This window comes from Lactuca sativa, chromosome 6 (assembly GCF_002870075.4).
Source record: "Lactuca sativa cultivar Salinas chromosome 6, Lsat_Salinas_v11, whole genome shotgun sequence".
Lineage (NCBI taxonomy): Eukaryota > Viridiplantae > Streptophyta > Magnoliopsida > Asterales > Asteraceae > Lactuca > Lactuca sativa.
Genome location: NC_056628.2, coordinates 104,631,165 through 104,656,671, shown reverse-complemented (window position 1 = coordinate 104,656,671; position 25,507 = coordinate 104,631,165). Strand labels below are relative to the sequence as shown.

The following is a 25,507-nucleotide window of genomic DNA, read 5'->3' as shown; positions in this document are numbered from 1 at the left end:
CAGCAGCTGGCATTTGATGAGCTAAGGAAACGATTGTGTGATGCTCCGATTTTGGCCTTACCTGATGGGGTTGAGGATATGGTGGTTTACTGTGATGCATCGCTTCAAGGTCTTGGTGCCGTGTTAATGCAACGAGATAGGGTGATAGTCTATGCCTCCCGACAGCTGAAACCCCACGAACGAAACTACCCCACTCATGATTTGGAGCTTGGGGCTGTTATTTTCGCTCTTAAGATTTGGAGACACTATCTCTATGGAGTGAAGTTTATCATATACACTGACCATAAGAGTCTAAAATATTTGTTCGAGCAGCGGGATTTGAATATGAGGCAGATCCGAGGGTTGGATGTGGTAAAAGATTATGATTGTGAAATTCACTACCACCCCGGTAAAGCTAATGTGGTAGCTGATGCTCTCAGTCGTAAACAATCTGCCGAACCGATTCGAGCTAAGTGTCTCCGGATCACAATGGTGTCGTCTTTGTTAGATCTAATCCGGGACGCCCAAAAGACGGCAATACTGGAGGAAAACATCAGGCGTGAGAAGATTGGGAAAGAGTTGCCTAAGATGGAACGAGACGGGCGGGGTTTGCTGACTCGCTACGGTAGGGGTTGGGTCCCATATACCGGGGGAAATCGGAAAACCCTAATGGATGAGTCTCATAAGTCAAAATTTTCTATCCATCCTGGTGCTACTAAAATGTATCGGGACCTTCATGAGGCTTACTGGTGGCATGGAATGAAGAATGATGTGGCTCGATTTGTGGAAGAATGTATGACCTGTCGGAAGGTCAAGGTGGAACACCAGAAACCGCATGGGAAGTTGCAACCATTAGAGATTCCTGAATGGAAATGGGAGCATCTAACCATGGACTTCATTACAAAACTTACTAGAACTGCCCGAGGATCAGATACGATATGGGTGATTGTTGATCGTTTGACTAAGAGTGCTCACTTTTTGGCTATAAAGGAGAACTCATCGGCGGAGAAATTAGCCGAGATCTTTGTTCGGGAGATTGTCTCATTACATGGGGAGCCCGTTTCTATCGTCTCCGATCGAGACACCCGATTTACCTCTCGGTTCTGGAGGAAGTTTCAAGAGGAATTGGGCACACGATTACATTTTAGTACCGCCTTCCATCCGCAGACAGACGGGCAGAGTGAGCGGACGATTCAGACCTTGGAGGACATGCTTAGGGCGTGTGCGATTGATTTTGGGGGTAGTTGGGATGACCATCTACATCTAGCTGAGTTTTCTTATAACAACAGCTATCACTCGAGCATTAAAATGCCTCCGTATGAAGCCTTGTACGGGAGGAAGTGCAGGACGCCCGTTTGTTGGGGCGAGGTTGGGCAGAGGGTACTTGGGAGTACCGATATCGTGCTACAGACTACGGAGAAAATCCAAGTGATTCGGGATCATTTGGTCACAACGAGCAGTCGTCAGAAAAGTTATGCCGACAAAAGACGCTCCAATCTTGAGTTCCAGGTGGGAGATTATGTGTTGCTTAAAGTTTCCCCCTGGAAAGGTGTGATTCGATTTCGGAAGCGGGGAAAGCTCGGACCCCGATTCATTGGACCCTACAAGGTCATAGCTCGTGTGGGGAAGGTGGCTTACCGTTTAGAGCTTCCTGACGAGCTTAGTCTAATTCATAATACGTTCCACGTATCTCAGTTACGAAAATGCGTTTTTGATGAGACCGCTGTGATACCACTGGAGGACATACAAATTGACGAGCGTCTCAATTATGTTGAGAAACCAATCGCTATTTTAGAACGAAAGACGAAACCTCTTCGCAACAAGACTATAAACCTGGTTACAGTGCAGTGGCAACATAGGCAGGGTTCGGAATGGACTTGGGAACCGGAATGCGAGATGCGGGTTCATTATCCGGATCTGTTTCTAGGTGTTGACTTCGAGGACGAAGTCCGTTCTTAGTGGGGGAGAGTTGTAACGCCCGGGGTTTTCTCAGTACGTTTGGTTATTTTAATTTAATTATCCTTGTAACCTTGGGTTAATTTATTTAACCAATGTCTAATTTCTTATGTTATTGGACTCTTTTGATCATCTTGTAAACTCGTTTTATTGAAGTCCATGGGCTATGGGCCTATTTGCAAAGTCCATCTAGTTAATAGTACTTAATGTGTAAATTGAATCATTTGGAACACACACAAGGAAAACACTCTAAACCCTCCCTCTCTCTCAAAAATCGTCCCTCTCTCTCTCTTTGGGATCAAGAGCAGCCAAGGGGCTGTTTGGAGCTTAATTCTTGTTCATTTCCAGCCTTGATTCGTATTGGTATGAACCTCCTTATCCTTTCTTACTACTTGATTCATAACCTTGTTCTAGTTTTATAATTTCATCTTCACCTCTTCTCCTTCTTATTTTATTGTAATTGTATGTTATACATCATCTCAAGATCCTATCTTCACCCCATATATGGTGGATGATGGATCTAGGGGAATACATGTGGCAAAAGATCATGGAAACCCTAAAAGGGAGAATGATGATTTTATGTGCTTATGTTTATTTTCATGTTGATTATTATTACATCCTTGTGGCTAAATGAAATCCTAATGATCCCTAACCCTTTTTAGTACCACCATTATCATGGGTACTGAATTGGGATGATGAACAAATCTTAAAATGTGTTTCAAAAGGAGAAGGATGGATAAGCCAAAAAGGAATCACGGGTGGCTACGATTCTGTTTTCCATCAGATCTGTAGTCATTTTGTAAAAATCATATCTAGATATCTAGAACTCAAACGGACCCCAAACCAGTTCCAAAAGTTCAAAAATTGAGTTGTCTAACTTTCTTAAGAAGGCCAACCTCACTGATAAGGGCTTTATCTATGTGAAAGAATGACATCTTTGCTGTTAGGTCTGATCCGGGTCTGTTCTGATATGTCATTTTGTTTTCATCATTTCTAAGGCTTGGAAAAGGATCCAGAGTGATTCCATGTTTGTATATGTTCCTTATATTATGAATTTAAGATCTGGAGAATATGGGGTGTTATTTCCAATTATAAATTGGTTATAATGGATCCACACTCCAGGTCAGTGGGCAGTCACCAGCTTTTGCTAGTGCTGTGATTGTCCACAATGTGAATTTTATATCTGGAGTTTGAGAGATGTTTTTCATTCAATTCCAACTCTGAGACTTTCACTTGTATGTCCTTTACTTCTCTTAATTTTCTTTTGGACTAATTCTACTCACAAGTTGGGTAGAATTGGCCAACATCACTTGACTGTATTGTTGGAGACAGAAGTGATACACCATTTTGTAAAATTCATATTTAATTCATCTTTTGGAGTTAGAATGAGTTCTTTATAGTTGTGGAATCCAGAGCAATCATAGTTTCCTATAAAATTTAGTTAAGGCTATGTTTTTGTTTTAGATTTTGGAGTAAATCCATTTTGAACAGCAGGTCTGTTTTAGAGACCTTGCTGTGATTACTCTTTTCTCAACTCATAGCTTCGTTACTTCTCCTTTCTAACCTTTAGTCCTTCTTAGGTGAGGTTTTGAAGTTTTCTCAAGCTTGGTAGCATTATTTGATTGTTAGCCATCCTTAATACTCACTCAAGGTGAGTTCTCTCACACCGTTGTATTGATGATTGTGTTTGCTAGTTAGCTCGTGTGTGATTATTTGAATTTATTATAAAAGCATGCTATATAAGTATTGTTTTAATTCGTACATGTGCACTGTATGTAACTAATTATGGATATGGGGACACCACCAAAGGATACGGATTTACCGGTGCGGTGGGTAGGTAAGATCACCAACGTAATACTCTTCGTGAGGTGCGGTGATTAGGGCCAAATGATACGGGATCTTCCCGGTGCGGTTCAAACCTACAAGTCCTTGTAATATAGACATTGATTCGTTCTTTGCCTTTATCATTATAATTGAAAAATGGATTAGGGCTAGTAAATATGAATGTTAGTACAATGTCTGTGTTTGAATTCACTAAGCTTCGTGCTTACGTTTTTCCCTTATAACTTTTCAGGTGCTAAGATTAAAGAGGCTAAGGCTTGACATGGAGCATCGGGACATCGCTACTAGTTATTTTGTTGGGACCTTATTATTATTATTACTTCCGCACTTATTTTATATGATTATTAAGTTGATGGATTATGTTATGACTATTTCAGTTGTTTTAATTTAATTTAAGATGGGTTTTAAAAGTTTAAAATTTTTGCAAAAAAAATTGGGTGTCACAAACTATGATTTGGGAATTTGAAAAAGCATTTAGTTACTTTGTACTTTATTATACTTATAATGGAAGGTTTCTGTCCTATCCTACCCGTTCGGTTAACGACCCTCCACTAGTCAAGAGTGCGGTGGGTAAGAGTGGATACCCATTCAATCGCCATTTTATAGGCAATTTCCTTAAACACCCCTTATAGACCAGCTTCGTGAATGAGGCCTACTAACGGTAAGACTGACTGTTTACTCATATATAATACTAGACTTTTAATGTTATATATAGTATAGGGTGTATTTTACACTTTTAAAATACTAGGTGGTTTAACTTAGTAAATTATACTTTTAATTTAATTAAATGTAAACCAAAAACTTTATGGGTTTATTAAATCACTTTACACTTTAATTAATTAACAAAACCATAAGGGTGTGATTTGAACTTTTCAAATTACTAGGGTTTTAGAATTTAACATTTCAAAATTAAACTTTTAGTCAAATTTTAAATTCCAAAACTTGAGGGCAAGTTTTGAAACATTTCAAAACATTAGGGATCAAATAACAAATAACATAAATTAAACAATTAATTTCATAATTATCTATATTAGACCTAATCTTATTTTAGTCACTAGATAATTACCAAATAATTTGAAATAATCCATATTTATCACATAAACAACCAATATTTAAAAGATTTGAAATTATCTATTGTTTTGGCATGGATAAACACTTAATTAAGATAAAATTCGGATTTTAACTTCATAAAACAAATTAAGCATCAAGTCCAAGTCAAAACAGCAGCCAAAACCCGAAAATCCCTCTGCCTGACGAACTGACTCGCCGAGTCAGACCTGGACTCGCCGAGTAGGGGTTAACTCGTCGAGTCCAGATACTGACTCGCCGAGTTGAGTCGGGCAGGGGCCAAAAACTCGATTTTCACCAAATAAAGCAGTTAAGCATCACATACAACTGAAACCAATCAAGGCTCTGATACCACCGATGGGTTTTAGGCATAAGAACAATCCTATGTGCTCATACAAACCCTAATGCTTGGATCTAGGTTTCTCTATTGTACATGCTTTGAATCCAAGACTAATAAACTTAGATCTAACATATTATAAATTGAATTAGGGTTTATAGAATTACCTTTGATTGTTATATAGCAATAACAATCAATTCCTTGCTTGGATTGGCCTTAGAAAGCTTAGTGCCTCAAGTGCTGCACCTCTAATGGAGTCACAAACACCATATACAACTTGGATGAAGAGGAAAAGAAAGGAGGCTACCCAAAATGACTAGAAACCCTAGAGAATTAGTTGTCCACGTTTTTGGGGCCTAAGGGGTCCTTTATATACTTGTGTGGGTTGCTAGGGTTTCAGTCAAAACCCTAATGGACAGCTTAAACTCTAAGCAACCCATGGAACCTTCTGGATAAGGCCATGGATAAAAATATGATGGGCTTCCATCATAATTTCGTTCACCCTTATTCCTTTAGCATTCCTTAGCCCAATAACTCAATTATCCAATAATTGCAGTCCAGTCCCCTAAATTTAATTAATCTCTTTTAGCCACAAAATTAATTATCAATTAATTCTTGACTAATATTAATTAAACAATATGATTTCTCCTTTAATATATTATTCTCATAATATATTAATAAATCATATTTAAACCTTTCTCTCCTTAATTCATCCTACATATTGCTATGGTGAAGGCAACCCAAAAGGACCATGCTCATAATCGGGTCAAGTACATACCAAAATAGTTATGGACTTAGACACTAATCCAACACAAACATATAAGGAAATGCGACGTAAGGAGATGAGAGGTAAATATGATGTATGAGTCGACCCTTAGGATAAATCCTTAGGGGAGGTACTTAGGAATAAAGAAGATAATGGGGATGGGTAATTGGGTTAATTGTTTGATGATTAAACATAATAATTATATTATTGTGGGTTGAAAACCCTATGTACTCACCAGGTTTTCCAACCTGACCCACTCAGTTTACTTGTATCATAGGTGACGATGTGAAGTTACATTACATTGAGAGATTAAGGAGATATAGATCACTAGTGTAAATGAATGTAAGTTATGTTTATGCTTATGTTTATGTATTGATGATGACATCCCAAATGTTTTAAAAGGAATAAAAATACATTTCTTCGGAAATGATTTGATACGGAAATTATCATGTTTTTCTGGGAACAAACTCCGCAACGTTTTTATTGAAAGACATACTCTGATTTTTATAAAGCATAAACAAAATCGGTCTTTTCTGGCCGTGAAAATGGGGATGTCATAGTTGGTATCAGAGCATTAGTTTAAGCGAATTAGGAATAAGGATTTATTTCTAAACTTAAACTTAGAATGTTAAGCGATGATCATGAGGTGTGTGTCTAATATATTTTAGGAAGTACACATAAATAGACACAAGCACTAGCTTAATTAGGGAAGATTCCTAAAATGTTTTTTATATGCTAAATGATTTGTGATGCTTTATGCTATCGTTTGATTGGATCTATGGTCTGTTGCCTAAAATGTTTTTTATGTGCTAAATGATTTGTGATGCTTTACCAAGAAGCTAGTAATAAATACCGTTTTATTCAAATATGTCGTTACCATCGTTTCGGTAATGACTAAGAAGATTGTTGTTATTTCGACCCTAGTGGTCATATCAAATTGAGTCTGACTACGATGAGTATGATACGTGGTTTAGAGAACCAAGTTCGATGTAGCATCTGACTTAAACCAGAAGATTGAAATGAAAGCTAACCAAGGTGATCAGTAGAAGTATCGTGATGATTGTTAAAGAAGTTGGTAGATAGAAATGCTACATGTTGAAATCTGATTGTATCATATTAGAGCATGAAGGAAGGTATATGTAACATCCCAAAATATCAAGAGTAGAGTTGAAGGGCTAAAAGAGTAAATTGGGAAAGAGCGACTCGGCCAGTCCATGGGTGGACTCGGCGAGTAGAGTCGCGACTTGGTCGCGTGTTAAGTAGCCGACTCGGCGAGTCAGTAAGATGGACTCGGCGAGTAGGCGCTGAGTGGAGAAAACCCTAATTCTCGGGGGTTGAGCCCTATATAAAGATCATAACATCCATTCCCCCAGCCTCTTTACTCATCCTCAAGTCCAGAAACCCTAACCTTCGTATGTGAGTGGATCAAGTTGCATTTGGGAGCTTGGAGAAGCAATTGTTGAGGAAATCTTGAAGGGTAGGAGGCTTGGAGCAAGGGGCTTTGCTTGGATTCGAGTTCCATTGCAGTTGGGGCGTTCTTTAGAGGTAATATCTCGTCCTTGGGCTGTTACTCTTATGGATTCATCATTTTGGGGTTTGTGGGGAGCTTATCTTGGTATGTTTTGGAGTTGGAAGTTAGATCTGAGGTTGCTACCTCAGATCTGGAGTGGTGATGGTCCAAATGTGCATTAAGTCCCTGTGTCGAGTGTTGGGTGAAGCTATCATGTCCCAAACCCTAGCCCTAATGTGCAAAATGCATAGATCTCTTTGGATTCACGTAAAGTTTGCCACTTTACGTGATGGATGGGTTGTAGGAGGCTAGATCTATGTTTTGGATCAATTGCATGGCCTGGGATGCTTCTGTATGGATTCAGACCAGTGATACTCGGCGAGTCACATGGGTGGACTCGACGAGTTGCTTGAAGATAGGATGGAACTCGACGAGTTGGAAGAACAACTCGGCGAGTTGGATGAAGATGGCCTGGAACTCGACGAGTTGTATGAACAACTCGGCGAGAAGGTTGAAGATAGCCTTAGACTCGGCGAGTCTTGTCGAAGAGTCCCAATATTTTCTGGTTGAGTCGAGAATCGGCGAGTCTAGGGATGACTCGGTGAGTTGTAGGCAAGTGGACTCAGAGTTGTTGGACTCGGCGAGTCTCGGGGTGACTCGGCGAGTTAGGTCGCGGATTGAGGGAAGTTCTGATCTTGGGGACTCGGCGAGTCATCAGGTTGACTCGGCGAGTAGAGTCAGTCAGGGTTTGACTTTGACCTTGTCTTTAACCAAGGGTTGACCAGTGGTTTCCAGGGGCATTTTGGTAATTGTTGGTTATTGTTTTGAGTTCAGTGCTTTGTTGTTGTTCAGTGGAGGAGTTCGTGTCGGAGTTTGGAGTAGCGGGATCTTATCCTTTCAGCCGACAGTTTCGAGGTGAGTTATCCTCACTATATCAACAAGGTCTACGGCACCAAGGACGGCCCTTATCGGATTGAGATCCGGGTAGTTGTTGTTACGTTGTTGCTTTGATATGTTTGCATCCTGATAGCTAGGATGGTATATGATAGAGACCTGATTGAGATCGGTATCCTGAGAGATAGGGTGATGCTATGCTAGTGACCTGTTAGGTCGGTATCCTGGTTAGGATGATGATATGTTATGTGATCTGTTTGATTTGCTTGTTGACTGTGAATTGCTATATGATTGTATGTATATGTGCACATGGTTGTTTGGATTGGAGTTGGGTTGAGGTGGGTCCTGCTTTGTGCTATAGGCCAAGATACCCAGGGCGGACCGGTTGTCCCGAAGGCCCAGCGAGCGGTTCGGATAGGCTGTAGGCCCCAAGAGGGCGGACCAGACGTGCCGAGGCTCGGAGAGTGGACCAGGCCGACTGAAGGCCCGGTGTGGGCGGACCAGTCATACTGTAGACTCAGAGAGTGGACCAGGTGGATTGAAGGCCCAGTACGGGCGGACCAATCACACTGTAGACTCGAGGTTTATGGCTAGACTCAGAGGGTAGACCAGGTGGACTGTAGGCTGGTGCGGCGGACCAGTCACACAGTAGACCCGAAGTGCATGGCTGTTCTATGATCAGATATGTTGTGGCATGTTATGCGTGTATGGTATATGTGGTTGGTATTTTGGGGATATCTCACTAAGCTTTCAGGCTTACACTTGTGGTTTTATGGTTTTCAGGTTCTTCAGGAGACCGTGGCAAGGCGAAGGCGTGATCGTACCGCTCATGATTTTGTAGTAATGTGATTCTGGGAATACTTAAATGTTTTGTATTGAAAACCTTTTTGTAAAGATTTAATGGAATCGAGTTGTTTTTGAAAGATTTAAAATTGGTTGTATTTTTCGGTCGTTACAGTATATTTTGTTTTGGAATTTGACTCTAAGAGACCTGAGTCTGAACGTTCCAACATACGATGAGAGGTCATTAGAATATGACACATCGGTCCATGATAGTAATAAAAGAACTTATCTTAAGAGGATCGAGATTGTGACTTGAAGGTCATAATTTGGAGTCTAACGTGAGATAGGGAGCAAGTGTAAGATCGAGCACCGCCTGCAGTCAGGAAGTCTTAGAGTTAGATAATCGATCGAAGAAACATAGAGGTTACGATTATTACCTAGGATGAAGAGATAATTAATGGAGTCATTATACAGCCCTGTTTCTTTGATGATTCCGGGACGTAATCATCATAAGGGGGAGATAATTGTAACGCACATAAATCTGGGCTAGTCAATTTAGAGACAATAGGCATCAAAAATGAGTTTTTAATGGTAGATTATTTATAAGGAATAATCTTAACCAAGTTGTAGACTACGTCTCAAGGGTTCTGTACATATAAAGAACGTTGAAATCCGAGTTATAATGAAGAAGTTATGGTCCGTCGAAATTTTATGGCAAAACTGGCACGACACCGGTAGACGTAAATAGTGAATTTACAATGGCAGAATTTTTAGCCTTAGAAATCTAAACAAAAGTTGTAGTATACGTTAAACCAAGAACATACAAAAAAAGAACGCCAAAATCTGACTTCGTATGAGGAAGTTATGAATTTTCTAAGATTTGGCTTAGCAGTGCACAGCCCGAAATTCAAATTTTAGATTGAGCGGTTTTTGGCCTACGCGACCTTAATGAGAATTGAATATCTCATTAATTGGAACTCAACGGTAAAAAGATAGATGAAAATGGAGTATGTATGTAAATGTTATAAATTTTACGCGGACATTTAACAGTGTAATCACCTCCTACTGTTAAATTTAAGATCGGTCAAGAATTAGCCGATGGAGTAAAAAGGAAAGTTGTAAATTTTATGCGAACATTTAACAGTGTAATCAACTCCTGCATCCAATGCTGCACTACGCCCCGTATACGCCAAGCTTACGCCCAACATACGTCTTCGGGTAGCCCAATCTTATCGACCCACTTGCTAAAGTCCAACTCAATAATCCACTTATCTATTTCATAGTCCAACAAATTAAATACAAAGATATTAAATAATTATTACCTCAAGTGACGGATGTTACATGGCTAGCTGATCAGAAGAAGAAACGTGTATCCAGTTGAACACCATGGTTATAATGCAATTCGTCGTTTTTGAGGGAGAGGTGAACGTCATGTTGAAGATCTTGTCGTTCCTTGATTTGCATACGCACCAAAACATCCCGTAAATAATAGTGATGAAGATCTTCCTTTGTTTGGGCAAGGACCCCATTTTGTCGCAAACTGATGACCTCCGAGACCGAGCTGAAAGATTTAGAAGGTATGTCACACCAATTGAGAATCCAACTTAACAGCTCCTGAATATACGAGAAGCTAGCCAATAAATGACCGCATGAGTCAACACCTATTGGACAAAGAACGCATGAATTGGAAGCAATATTAAGACCCTTGCGTATTGTGACAACCCGAAATTTCCATTCTGTACAAACTATATCACTTCAATAAAAGTTATAGCAGTCACAGTTGATTTTCAGACTTTTTCGCGTAAGTTTGAGTAATTCAGGGTTTACACTTCAGGAAATATCAGGAGAGTGGGTGCACTAGGGTTTTGTGCAACACTATTATTCCAACACTTTATTATATTAGAGATCATTTCAGGAATAAAAATATTTTCTGCCAAAAATATCTCAGGACTATAAATAGATTTCTGAACCAAATTCATTCATTATTCACATTTCCAACTAGAGAAAAGCCATTTTCTCTCTCACGGATCTTCGGGTTTTTATACCAAAATGTGAGTAACTCTTTCTAGTAGTGTTAGAAAGCTTATTATGTGCTTATAACATGATTTAGTTGGCTAAATCATTAGATCTAGGAGTTTACTCCCCAAGGTGTTCTTGGGCGGTAAACTCCCAAAACCGAGCCTAGCTTGTTCCTTATGTTATGCTACTGCCTTAGACTCAATTGTAGGTGTATTAAGGACAAGAAAACAATCAAAGAACACAAACAAATGAGAGTTTACGGCCCAAGTGTATCTTAGGCCATAAACTCCATAGAAATGGACCAAAGGGTGTTTTTAAGACACCTAAAGCCCTAGACCTTTACATGGAATTGTTTCCCACTTAATTGAAGGACCAAAGCACATCAAAATCACTTATCAAAGTGAGTTTACGGCCAAGACTTGGTTCTTGGGCCGTAAACATGAAAGAAGGGCACCAAAGTGTGCCTAATGTCTTCATATGCTTGGAATAAAAGCCTAGAACCTATACCACATGTGCAAGAGACTTGAAAGCATCAAAATCACCTCTTGAAGTGAGTTTACAGCCTTGGTAATGCTCCTAGGCCGTAAACACCCAACAAGGGCACCAAAGTGTGCCTAGGGTCCCCAATTGCTTTAAACAAATGTCTAGAACCTATCCTTCAAATGCATGAGGCTTGAAAACAACAAAACCAACACCCCAAGGGAGTTTACAACCGTAAACTCCAAGGGAAATGGCCTTGGGGCCGTAAACTCCTAAATGGAGTGTTTCTAGACCTTAAACCCCTTCAAGGATGGAACCACCAAGTTGGAATAATTCTAGAAATCATTTGGGACTTCAAAACACACAAATACCCCATGGTTGGGAGTTTACGGCCGTAAAATCAAGAGTTTACAACCGTAAACTCCATGTGTGTTAGTATATGAGGAGTAAACTCAAATATGGGGTCCTTTGGAACCCTAAACACAAGTACCTTGTCCCACAATAGCTTAGATGCAATCCTTAGGGCTTAAAACACTTATATAAAGTGTTTATTATGTCTAGCATGTCTTAACATTATCAATTAGTGATTTGAGTCTAATTGAGTGCATATATGTGTGATTATATGTTCATTAGGATCGTAGTGCGTGTACAAGTCCTCGCTTGACACCTAGCCATCCTATACCGTTCAGTTCATCCCAATCACCAACTACAAGTGAGTTCATACCCCTAATCAATGTTTTAAATGATTTTTAAATGCTTTAAAGGGGGGGGGGGGAATACAAGTAGAAACAAACATGTTATTAAATCATTGATATGTATTTTATAACTGTGTTTGTCATTTAACAGATTTCACATACTACAAAATGCGATGCATGAAATGGTTTTAAATCTTAAAAACACATTGTTATCAAATGTTTTACCTTTGAAATGTATATTAAAATGACAGCATGTCATTGTTAATTATTGTTCAAAACCCATAAGATGTCTTACAAAACCATTTTACATTCTTGAACTAATGCATGTACACTTATATTCTTATATATGTATTGATGTTATAGTTTACAACTTTCATTTAATTTCTCACACTCTTGAGTAGTAAGAGTGTATAAACCTACTTGAACAACCAATTACCTTCCAGTAAATTATCATAGGGATAATTGGAGATTTCAAACATAATTCCTATTACATGGAATTACACAAGAGTCAGTTCATTCGTGAGTCTATACCAGTACATTACGTGATACATGAGTACCTTTACATTTGATTACATGATACATGAGTACGTTTACATATACTTACATGATACATGAACACGCTTACATGAACGCATTACATGAGTACCTTTACGTAGATACACTTAACTGTGTACATTAACATGAATACTTGTATCTCGAATTGCGAGGATGATTTATTAGTACCTTTTGTGTAAATCTTCCTACATATTCCTAGTACCTTGGGATATCTAGACAGGACCCTATCCCCAGTACCTCGGGATACTTAGATGGGCGTCTATCCCCAATACCTCGAAATATACGTACGGGACTAACCATTCCGGAACCCATCTGTTAGCAACAGTGGGTGATGAACATCTACGGATGCCTACGGTTATTACTTATACTAGGAGTACCTTTACAAGGACTAACCATTCCTCCGCCCTGCTGCTGCTACAGAGGACAAGTGGACAATCTTCGGATGTTCATTAGGTTACACTTACATTAGTGATTTTTCCTGTTTACTTTATTTTGTGATACCTTCACATAAACGATGAGTTAGACTAAGTACTTTAGTACTAAACACCCAAAGGAAAACTATCATTTTACTTACAAAACATTCGGGTCTTGGTAGAAGACTACATTGTCATAACAAAACATTCGGGTCTTGGTAGAAGACTACATTGTCATAACAAAACATTCGGGTCTTGGTAGAAGACTACATTGTCATAACAAAACATTCGGGTCTTAGTAGAAGACTACATTGTCATAACAAAACATTCGGGTCTTGGTAGAAGACTACATTTCATACTTGTAGAAAATAAGGGTTTTTCTAGGGATTTCATACTTACATCAACATTTTCATTTAAAGGTTAACATGGCCTTCATAACAGATTTTCATAAGCAAGACAACGACACTTAATTTCTTATGAATTCACCAGCTTTAAAGCTGATACTCGCTTTCAAAATAACTTTTATTCTCAGGTCAGCAGTAGACAGGTACGATGGCCAGGTTTTCAGAAGACGGAGCAGACAAGTCTCGTCTTTTATTTTGATTGTATATTTTTGGTGTCTTATTATAATGAAAGAACACACATGTATTAAAACTTTACTTATAATGCAATGGATGATGTTGTTGCTTGTTTATTATATTACACTGTTGTGATATTGTACATGACGTCCTCCACCCCTGAACATTTCTGCTGTTCATGGTTTTGGGGTGTGACAGATTGGTATCAGAGCATTGTTTATAGTGAATTAAGTATATCAACCCATAAAAGATATACTAACTATAAATACATGGGATTAAAACACTCTGTCTAAGAGTTTATACTTTTAAATAATAAAATATTTAACATATTATAAGTGCCTGCATTCATACTAAAATCAGTGTCACAACGACAAGAACAAAGGTATTATGATTGTTGAATATGACAAGTAAGCCTGGGGATATATGGTCAGCCTTGGGAATGGCATAGCCTGATCAACTATGCTGGTCCGAGGAGTGATTAGAATATGCCCAAGAATGGTTGTGATATGGCAACAAGTCTAAAAACTTACCAACACAACCATCAAGAAATACCATAGGGGTATTTGGTCTTACTGTAATTATCTTAGTCAGTTCGTCTAATTAGCTATTTCTTATAATCCCTTTTCTCGCGTAGATTAAAATGGCTGGATTTCACCATGGCGATCCGTACTTCCCAAAACAAGGCAATGCTGGTTGGCTAGAGGCAGAACCAGAAGATGATCACCCAATTCCTTTGGATGATCACCATGCTGAGGGTTTTTCTGATAGTTCTAACTCGGAGCCAGAAGTCAACAACCTACCCCCAAATGCTCAAAAACCAAACCTGAATCCCTGACCTGTGTTTCAAGGACCCACACCTCTGTGGGCCACTAACTTGATTACATGGAGTCATGAACAGGGTCAGCCCATTCCCTACAATGGAGACCAAAGTTTCTACAACCTCACTGAAGGAGGTTCTGCTAATAGAGTCCTACCAATCATGGTGTGTAGGATTTCTCGGAACACGATAATGGCTCAGGCGACTATCAATCAAGTTTTGGAAGTTGACGCCAACTCTGGTGTTAACACTGTCCACATTCGCCAACTAGAGTCTGCTCATGAAAGGACTCTGGTCCGCAATGCAAATCTGCAGAGGGAACTTGCTGAAACCCAAGCTGAAGTTAGAGAACTTCGAGCTCAGCAAGCAAAGGTCGGACAGGCGTATAAGAGACATTGAACGTCTACTGTCGGGATCGAGGACTCATGCTAGCAGTTCTCGTCGCCGATAGAATCTCGTCGACTCATCTTTTGGATATAACCTAGTTTATGTAAAACTTTGGTCTAATTTCTTATCTGTATAAATCTTAGACCTGTTAGGTCTTGATCTAGTCTTAATTCTGTCAAAATTTTCCATCTTGGTTGATGTAAGGCCTACTTCTAGGCCATTTTTCCCAAACTTGTTACATCTGTAATTCCAGTATTATTGACGGATATCTAATCTTATGGAAATTATGATCCAAATGTTATCTTCTTCATTTAGTGATACTATTCCTTCTGTTGTTGGGCTATGGGGATTTAGTCCATGGGACACATTCATTAATCATTTATTCTTATCCATTTCGTCATCTTTTAAACGTATAGTTAAAGATTCCGCCACGCAGGAATCCAAGGCGAAACCCAAACAACGAAGCACCAATACCACCACCACTTGTACCTCTTCAACCACCAAATCCATTCGATGCCAACATGTTCCAGGCAGCTTTCACAGTAGCAGTTGCAGCTGCTGTGTCAGCAATCAACGCTCCTGCCCCTAGTGGATCAGGAACAGGTGCACCACCCTCGAACCACAGCGAAAGCCATGGACACCCTCGGGAATGCACCTACAAGGACTTCACTAACGCCAAAGCCTGCAGATTCAATGGAACTGAGGGTGTTATCGTGTTGAGACAATGGATTGAAAAGATGGAATCTATCTTTGAAATCTGTGCTTGCCAGGAGGGCAACAAGGTCAAGTTTGCCGCTTGTACCTTCTCTGACAGAGCACTAACATGGTGGAACAGCCATGTTAACTATCTAACTTTGGTGGTGGCGTATTCCATCGGCTGGGAAAAGTTGAAAGACATGCTGATGAAAGAATACTGTCCTTGAGGTGAAATACAAAAACTCGAGCAAGAATTCTGGGGTCTACAAATGGTTGGATCCGACATCACGACCTACACAAATAGGTTCTGTGATCTGGCAAACTTATGCCCTGACATGGTTGCTCTCCAGAGCAAAAAGATAGAGAGGTATATCTGGGGACTGTCGCCCCAGATCCAGTCAAGTGTGATCGCTTCCAGGCCTATTACCTTCGATAGCGCCAAGGAACTGGCACAATCTCTCATCGATCACCGGAAACCTCAGAACACAACAATCCCTACACCATACCACAAAAGTCCAACCCCAACTACAACAAGAAGGGGTGGAATAAGAGGAAAAGAGGGGCTCCACAAGGATCCTCCAATAAGCAACAACTTGTGGCGATCAATGCTGGCACAGTGACTCCTGTTGCCCTTGCGAACCCCTTACCAACAAAAACTTATGCTGGAACTCTTCCGAAGTGCACCAAGTGCAACTACCACCACCACGGACCTTGCAAGGAGATGCAGTGCACTAACTGCAACAGGAAGGGGCATACAGCCCGTTACTGCAAGGCTCCACCAGCTCAAGCCGCCCTGGTCCCTAATGTCGGTATGGGCCAAACTTGCTACGGTTGTGGCGAGGTGGGTCACTACAAGAGGAACTGCCCTAAAGTGGGGATGGCTGGAGGAGTGGGAAGAGTTATGGCCCTAGGCCACGAGGAAGCAGTAGCTGATCCTACGATAGTTACTGGTACGTTCCTCCTCGATAACTCATATGCTTGCATACTTTTCGATAGTGGAGCCGAGAAAAGTTTTGTAAGTCACAAATTTGCACACCTGCTTAAACAAAAACCATGTGCATTAGATAATTCATTCACAGTAGAAATGGCTAACGGGAAAACAGAGAGTACAAACTGCATATACGTAGGTTGTACTTTAACTTTAGATGGCCATACTTTCAAGATAGATCTCATGCCAGTCCCAATTAAATGTTTCGACGTTATCAGCGGTATGGATTGGTTGAGTCTTCTTCGTGCCGACATTATGTGCTTCGAAAAAGCAGTTCGCCTTAACCTTCCTAACAACGAAACCTTAGTTATCTACGGCAACAAACCTAGTACGAGTCTTCGCATCATTTCGTGCATTCAAGCCCAGAAGTGTTTGCGAAAGGAGTACCATGCAATCCTCGCACACGTCGTCGATACCAGTCAAGAACTGAAAGACATCCAGAAAATCCCAGACGTACGCGACTTTCCCGACATATTCCCAGAAGAACTTCCCGGTTTACCACCACAACGCCAAGTCAAGTTCAGAATCGACTTAGTGCCAGGGGCTACCCCTGTAGCCAAATCTCCTTATCGTCTGGCACCGGCTGAAATGCAGGAACTTTCCAGTCAACTTAACGAACTTCTCAAGAAGGGATTCATTCGACCAAGCTTCTCACCATGGGGAGCACCGGTCTTGTTCGTCAAGAAGAAAGATGGATCGTTTCGCATGTGCATCGACTATAGAGAACTCAATAAACTTACCATTAAAAATCGTTATCCCTTGCCCCGCATTGACGATTTATTTGATCAACTTCAACGAGCCAACTACTTCTCGAAGATAGATCTGCGATCCGGATATCACCAACTACGAGTATTAGAGGAGGATGTTCCCAAGACAGCCTTCCGAACTCGTTATGGACACTATGAGTTTGTAGTAATGTCATTCGGATTAACTAACGCGCCCGCAGTATTCATGGATCTGATGAATAGGGTGTGTCGTCCTTACTTGGATCAGTTCGTCATCGTCTTCATTGATGACATACTCATCTACTCTCGAAGTAAGGAGGAGCATAGTTAACATCTCCGTAAAATCTTAGAAACATTGCGATCGGAGAAGCTCTACGCGAAGTTCTCAAAGTGCGAAATTTGGATTCGGCGAGTCGAATTCTTGGGCCATGTTGTTAGCGAAGAGGGAATACATGTGGACCCTTCCAAAATTAAGGCCATCGAGAACTGGTCAGCACCAAAGACACCTACTGAAATTCGTCAATTTCTAGGTCTAGCTGGCTACTATCGCAGCTTCATTCAGAACTTCTCCAGCATAGCGAAACCTCTTACAACCCTGACCCAAAAAGGCATGGCCTTTGACTGGGAAGAGAAACAGGAAAGGGCATTCCAAACGCTCAAACAAGCCTTGTGCACCACCCCGATACTATCCCTTCCCAAAGGGATAGAAGACTTCATTGTTTATTGCGATGCATCCAATCAAGGACTCGGATGTGTTCTGATGCAGCGAGGTAAAGTCATCGCCTATGCCTCGAGACAGCTGAAGACACATGAGGTTAACTACACAACCCACGATCTTGAACTAGGAGCAGTTGTGTTTGCTCTGAAGATCTGGTGACATTACTTGTACGGTACAAAAAGCACGATCTTTACAGACCATAAGAGTCTACAACACATTTTTGACCAGAAAGAGCTCAACATGAGACAACGACGGTGGGTCAAGCTACTTAGTGATTACGAATGCGAAATTCGTTATCATCCGGGTAAATCCAATGTAGTAGCCGACGCCCTAAGTCGGAAAGAATATACTGGTCGTAGAGTCAAATCTTTGACTCTAACTATCCATTCACACTTGTCCACGCAAATAAAGGAGGCTCAGCTCGACGCTTTGAAACCAGAAAACATGACGGGTGAATCCCTTAGAGGGATGGATAAGAACTTGGAAGTCAAGGGTAGTGGAGCCTTATACCTCATGGATCGGATCTGGACACCGAAACACGGTGGCTTCAGAGACTTGGTCATGACCGAAGCTCACAACACTCGTTATTCCGTCCACCCGGCTTCAGATAAGATGTATCTGGATCTTAAAAAGTTATACTGGTGGCCTAACATGAAATCAGATATTGCTACCTTCGTGAGTAAATGCCTTACTTGCGCAAAGGTCAAGGTCGAATACCAGAAACCCTCCGGTCTTCTACAACAACTGGAGATACCAGAATGGAAGTGGGAGCGGATCACTATGGACTTCATAACCAAGTTGCCCAAGACAACAGGTGGACTTGATTCCATATGGGTCATCGTCGATAGACTGACCAAGTTTGCACACTTCCTACTGATCAAAGAAACAGACAAGATGGAGAAACTTACCAGAACTTACATTAGGGAGATTGTAAGGCTGCACGGTGTTCCTTTATCTATCATCTCAGACCGAGATAGTAGATTCACTTCGAGGTTCTGGCAGTCATTACAAAGTTCCCTAGGAACTAGGCTGGATATGAGTACAGCCTACCATCCACAGACCGACGGGCAAAGTGAGAGGACTATCCAAACCTTAGAAGATATGTTACGTGCCTGTGTGATTGACTTTGGAAAAGCTTGGGATACTCACTTACCCCTTGTTGAATTTTCCTACAACAACAGTTATCATACGTGCATAAAGCCAGCTCCATTCGAGGCCCTCTATGGCCGAAAGTGCAGATCCCCTCTGTGCTGGGCTGAAGTGGGTGATACCCAGTTAGCTAAGGGACGAGTTCCCGAAAGCACTCTCACGGGTCCAGAGATCATTCGGGAAACGACAAAGAAGATCGTTGAAATTCGTGAACGATTGAAAGCCTCTAAAGACCGACAGAAAAGCTACGCTGACAAGCGTAGGAAACCATTGGAGTTCCAGGTGGGCGACCGAGTCCTACTGAAGGTCTCACCCTGGAAGGGCTTGATACGCTTTGGAAAGCATGGGAAGCTCAATCCAAGATACATAGGGCCTTTCGAGATTCTCGCGAGAATCGGCCCTATGGCTTACAAACTCAATCTACCGCAAGAACTCAGTAACGTACATCCTACCTTCCACGTGTCGAACTTGAAAAAGTGTCTATCCGACGAGACTCTTGTTATTCCACTCGACGAGATCGAGATCAACGAGAGCCTCAACTTCGTGGAGGAACCAGTAGAGATCATGGACCGAGAGGTCAAGCAAACAAAGCAGAGCCGTATCCCGATAGTGAAGGTGCGCTGGAACGCAAAGCGTGGACCGGAATTCACTTGGGAACGTGAGGATCAGATGAAACTGAAATACCCTTACCTCTTCGCTTAGTTATTTGTAATTTCTTATTTGCTTAAATTCTAATTTCGGGACGAAATTCCTTCTAACTGGGGGATGATGTGACAACCCGAAATTTCCATTCTGTACAAACTATATCACTTCAATAAAAGTTATAGCAGTCACAGTTAATTTTTAGACTTTTTCGCGTAAGTTTGAGTAATTCAGGGTTTACACTTCAGGAAATATCAGGAGAGTGGGTGCACTAGGGTTTTGTGCAACACTATTATTCCGACACTCTATTATATTAGAGATCATTTCAGGAATAAAAATATTTTCTGCCAAAAATATCTCAGGACTATAAATAGATTTCTGAACCAAATTCATTCATTATTCACATTTCCAACTAGAGAAAAGCCATTTTCTCTCTCACAGATCTTTGGGTTTTTATACCAAAACGTGAGTAACTCTTTCTAGTAGTGTTAAAAAGCTTATTATGTGCTTATAACATGATTTAGTTGGCTAAATCATTAGATCTAGGAGTTTACTCCCCAAGGTGTTCTTGGGCGGTAAACTCCCGAAATCGAGCCTAGCTTGTTCCTTGTGTTATGCTACTGCCTTAGACTCAATTGTAGGTGTATTAAGGACAAGAAAACAATCAAAGAACACACACAAATGAGAGTTTACGGCCCAAGTGTATCTTAGGCCGTAAACTCCATAGAAATGGACCAAAGGGTGTTTTTAAGACACCTAAAGCCCTAGACCTTTACATGGAATTGTTTCCCACTTAATTGAAGGACCAAAGCACATCAAAATCACTTATCAAAGTGAGTTTACGGCCAAGACTTGGTTCTTGGGCCGTAAACATGAAAGAAGGGCACCAAAGTGTGCCTAATGTCTTCATATGCTTGGAATAAAAGCCTAGAACCTATACCACATGTGCAAGAGACTTGAAAGCATCAAAATCACCTCTTGAAGTGAGTTTACGGCCTTGGTAATGCTCCTAGGCCGTAAACACCCAACAAGGGCACCAAAGTGTGCCTAGGGTCCCCAATTACTTTAAACAAATGGCTAGAACCTATCCTTCAAATGCATGAGGCTTGAAAACAACAAAAACAACACCCCAAGGGAGTTTACAACCATAAACTCCAAGGGAAATGGCCTTGGGGCCGTAAACTCCTAAATGGAGTGTTTCTAGACCTTAAACCCCTTCAAGGATGGAACCACCAAGTTGGAATAATTCTAGAAATCATTTGGGACTTCAAAACACACAAATACCCCATGGTTGGGAGTTTACGGCCGTAAACTCAAGAGTTTACAACTGTAAACTCCATGTGTGTTAGTATATGAGGAGTAAACTCATATATGGGGTCCTTTGGAACCCTAAACACAAGTACCTTGTCCCAGAATAGCTTAGATGCAATCCTTAGGGCTTAAAACACTTATATAAAGTGTTTATTATGTCTAGCATGTCTTAACATTATCAATTAGTGATTTGAGTCTAATTGAGTGCATATATGTGTGATTATATGTTCATTAGGATCGTAGTGCATGTACAAGTCCTCGCTTGACACCTAGCCATCCTATACCGTTCAGTTCATCCCAATCACCAACTACAGGTGAGTTCATACCCCTAATTAATGTTTTAAATGATTTTTAAATGCTTTAAAGGGGGGGAATACAAGTAGAAACAAACATGTTATTAAATCATTGATATGTATTTTATAACTGTGTTTGTCATTTAACAGATTTCACATACTACAAAATGTGATGCATGAAATGGTTTTAAATCTTAAAAACACATTGTTATCAAATGTTTTACCTTTAAAATGTATATTAAACTGACATCAAGTCATTGTTAATTATTGTTCAAAACCCATAAGATGTCTTACAAAACCATTTTACATTCTTGAACTAATTCATGTACACTTATATTCTTATATATGTATTGATGTTATAGTTTACAACTTTCATTTAATTTCTCACACTCTTGAGTAGTAAGAGTGTATAAACCTACTTGAACAACCAATTACCTTCCAGTAAATTATCATAGGTGATAAGTTAAAAACTAATCTTGAAGATTGATTAGATCTTAAACATGTAAAATAAAGAGTAAACAGCAAGAACACAAAAGAAGTAAACAACTCAAGAATGGATCGAACAATGTCGAATGATTATAAACAATCCTCAGAAGAGCTCGATGAAGAACTACAACTGTAGAGGATTAAAAGGTTTACAGGAACGATGAAAGAAAGTATTCTATGATCTATCGTAATGCTCTCAATCGATCTATCAAACGTTAACCTAATATGCATGCAAGCACATTATTATATAGTAAACCCTACAAGCTCACGGTTGGACAGGCCCAAACCGGAGTGCAAAACATTGGACTATAAACCGAGCCCAATGACACAATACAAAAATAATTCCTACGCTACCCAACAATCTCCCCCTTTGCGTCAATTGGAGCGAGATCATTGCTTCTTGCTTGGGCCAGCAGCAGCAGGAACCTTCTTCTTTATAGTCTGAAACAGACGAGAGATAAGAGCAAGTATCGTCTGTCTAAATCGGATGTACCACTGAATCATATCGTTGAAGTATTTGATATCATCCGCTGTATTCTCTTTACACCGATGGATGATCTCCAACACATGCTCTAGACAAGCAGTGGTATAAAGATGTTTATCCGCTAAGGCAAAGAGACATTTCTGTCCTTCAGACCTAGTGAACATGACCGAATTACGCCTAGGGTCAATCTTTCCCATCTTCATCTGGTTCAGATCACTAGCCGAGCCAACAAGAGAGATCTTCGGTTTCTTCTTGAAGACAGTGGCAATCTCCTGATCCATCAGAGCTACCTCCATGATATAGCATACCAACATCCTTTTGAGATGGTCTATGATCGGACCATATTCAGCTTCATTCGTCAAGAGGATGTTGTGCAAAACGATCCAGTCATGGGAGTTGAGGTTCGGTAGATCTGCTAAAGATATAAGATGTTCGGCTCTTGCAGACCCTCGAATCACCCTGAACCGAACGTTGATGAATCTACCTTCGGTATATGGCTTCAAAACCCGAACGTTGACGATCTTCTGAGCGCTCCAGGTTTGATACTGTGGTTGAGCTGCCTTCAGATAGAACTCGATCAATTCCCGATCAACCTCCGGATGAGGATGAGGGACTTCAGCAACGTTGGCGAAGGCGTGGAAGATAAACGCCTTTCGGGTTAAGGGCATGTCGAACTGCGAGTCGACAGAGTTGTAGCAGTCGAAGGAGATCACCGGTTCGAGCCATAGGATGCTCGGAGTATCGATAGCCTCCTTAATCATTCTCTCTCGAGTCCAAGCAGGGAAAAGAGTCTTCCTGCTCTCGAGGAGATCGTGGGCTTCTTTCTTCTTGCGTTCAGCTTCTTCAGCTTCTCGCGCCACACGAATGTTGTCATTATCAACATTGCGACTATTTTTGCGTTTCAGCAAGTCAGCAATGGTTTCTTGATCATCTTCATCTTCCTCCTCAGCTATCTTCTTTCCTTTATCCTTCACACCCGAACCCGAAGTTTGACCTGTAGGAGGAGGTTCGGTTGTGTGAGCAGCTTTTGAGGAAGGAGGTGGTTTCGATTCGGACTTCACTTCTCCCCCTTGTTTCGGAGTGGACACGAAACTAGGTAGCCCTTCTATTTTACTGAGGAGGTCCAGGGCAGGAGCAAGTTTTTCAGCAAGGGTTCGCCTCACCGAATGGTTGAGAATCGGATTGTGTGCTTCCAGGATGTTGGATAGGGCAGAGTGTACATCCGAAACACATGTCTTGATGACCTCCCGTTCGGATCGAAGAGCGTCAATTTGTTGCTGAGAGTTGGAAAGCTGAGCACTCTTGACCTTAAGGGCGGTGGTTTTGCTTGCAAGAACGTCCATCAACGAGTTTTCTGCAGCGAGATCCTCTTGGAGTTTAGAGAGGCGCTCGTCAATGGAGGCATGAAGGGCTGAGTTGTCGTCACTGATTGATTGGCGAAGGGTAGCGAACGACTGCAACTCCCTGGAGACGAACGTGACCAATTGTTGAACGATTGGTTCCAACGTTGTCTTTGTGGCATCGGCACTCTCCTGTAAGGACTTTAACAGGGAACAGGTGTCAGAGAATAGTTTATCGACTTTTTCGGTCGCTGCCTCACATGCTTTCGTCGAGGCGTCAATGGCAGCAGTGGCTGAAGCGACGGAATCATGCTGAGCCCTGGAGAAGGCATCAACAATCTTCTGAAGAGCAGCATCAGAGAGAGAGGATTGAGAATTGGAGGATGAAGCAATAAGCAGGTCAACCTTCTCATGCAGCTCCTTAAGATGTTTCTTTGTTACTGGAGCTTCCTCATCATCGTCGCTTTGGACCTGAAACGGACTGTAGTAGACCGAATCGAAGGTCATATTTTCCCCTCCAAGGAAAGGGTTATCTCCGTCAGAGGCATGACCTGGAGATGGTGGTGGGGGTGAAGCTGGTGGTGTTGTGGTATGGGTAGGTTCAGATTGAGTTTGAGTGTGGGTAGGTTTAGGTTGTTGTTGAGTTTCGGTTGTGTTTATGGTTTCGGTTACTGGTGGTGGTTCGGTTGCATCGGTATGAACCCCCATATCAGATACGTTGGTTGTAACCTTTGCAGTGACTGTGGTTGTTGTATCAGTGAAAATGGGTGGTGGTATAGGGAAAGAGGTTTTAGGAATAGTGGTAGTGGGGGTTATGGTGGGAATGGAAGTGGGAATTGTTTGAGTGGGAGAGGGAATTGGTGAGATATGGATTTCCATGTCAGGAGTAGGTGATCTGGGTGGGGTATTGCCTCTTGGAGGGGTTTCGCCTCTTTGAGAGCCATCCGAATCCGAACTCTCACCTTTCGACTCACCAGAAGAGGAAGCGATAATGAGCTTTCGCTTGGGTTGAGTCTTGCGCCTCTTCTGCTGGGGGGACGGAGCAGGTTTAGTAGCCTTCCTCTTTTTGGGAGAAGGGCCTTTAGCCCCTTTCGCCACTTGCTTTCCTTTTTCTACCTTTTTGCCTCTTGAAACAGGCTTATCGGCATCATGTATAGACTTGAGCATCTCCTGTGTAAGTTCCCTCGGTCCAGATTGCTTGAACTCCTTGATAGTCCGGATGATCTTGCTATCAGATGGAACATCGCCGTACATGGTCTCCGGAATAGAGCCAATGAAAGAAAACCTCGATGCGTCTGAGACGATAATCTTCGTGGTATGGAATGTACCAATCGAAGACATCGATGCACCGGCAGCAGTTGGGACATCGTGCTTATCCATTGCCCATTTAGCAACGATGGTCCAGAACCTGGCATACAACACCTCAGAATTTCGTGAAGAGGAGGATAAACTCTGGATGAGTTGTTGCCAGAGAACCAACCCATAATCGACGTTGACGCCGTTGTAAACGCCATACATGATGGAGAGGAAGAGTCGATTGGAGCCGTCTGAACCTGAGCTCCGTTCTGAGAGACCCTTGAAAAGGACAGTGAACAT

At 41.3% G+C, this 25,507-nt stretch overlaps 1 protein-coding gene across 1 annotated transcript in view; it reads left to right on the top strand.

Annotated features, from left to right (window-relative positions):
* The window catches only part of LOC128126852 (uncharacterized), a 61,334-nt gene that overhangs the window by 1,348 nt on the left and 34,479 nt on the right, over nucleotides 1-25,507 (top strand). The gene's annotated exons all lie outside the window — the stretch shown is intronic.